This window comes from Pyxicephalus adspersus, chromosome 4 (genome assembly GCF_032062135.1).
Source record: "Pyxicephalus adspersus chromosome 4, UCB_Pads_2.0, whole genome shotgun sequence".
NCBI classification, from domain to species: domain Eukaryota; kingdom Metazoa; phylum Chordata; class Amphibia; order Anura; family Pyxicephalidae; genus Pyxicephalus; species Pyxicephalus adspersus.
The window spans coordinates 94,958,693-94,959,536 of record NC_092861.1 but is presented as its reverse complement, the minus strand read 5'-3'; positions in this window follow the sequence as shown (position 1 = coordinate 94,959,536).

The window sequence follows — 844 nt, the reverse complement described above, 5'->3', positions numbered from 1 at the left end:
AATATGACATTTTCTGATCACGCCCCGATTTCAAACACGATATTCTCTACTGTTTCCCCCCCAGGGGGCAGTCCTTGGTGTCTAAATGAATCTCTTCTTCCGGCGAATTTGGGACTCATTTAGAAAGAGAGATATTGGCCTTCTTCGATAGGAGCATCTGTCTCTAGCCTGCAGGCCGTTTACGTGGATACAGGCCCTATATAGGAACCCCACCACTTCTGTCCGAGGTAACGGAATCCTTCCCACCCAATTTCTATTACAAATGGCACAAGACAGGGATGCCCGCTATCCCCCCTACTCTTCATTCTGCTCCTCAAACCATATTAGGTTTATTAGGCCATATTCGCAAGAATCCAGATATTAAGGGCGCTAGAGTGGGCTCCGTTGATCACAAAGTGGCTGCAAATGCGGACGATCTTCTCTTTTATATTACTGTTCCCCAGGTGACCCTTCCCAACTTACTGAAGGAGTTGCGTCGTTATGCTCAGTTCTACGATTATAAAATTTATCTCCAAAAATCAGAGGTGTTGGACATTAACTTTACCACCTGAGTCACGGAAAGCATTAGCACCCTCATTCCCGTTTCAATGGGCACAGGGTTTTATCAGATATCTGGGCACTAATATCCCACAATGGGCACATATATCAGCAATGTCGAGGAAATGCTATAAAAAGTCGTTACTGCGCCATCTGTTAAATGCGGCCATGGCCTGCATCCCCCCGATGTGGAGACAAACTACTCCGCCCACTGTACAGCAATGGTTGACCAGGGTGAACGATATTCAATATATGGAGGAGCTTGTGAGTACAGGGGATCGGTCCTCATGCAGACCAATACGTACCT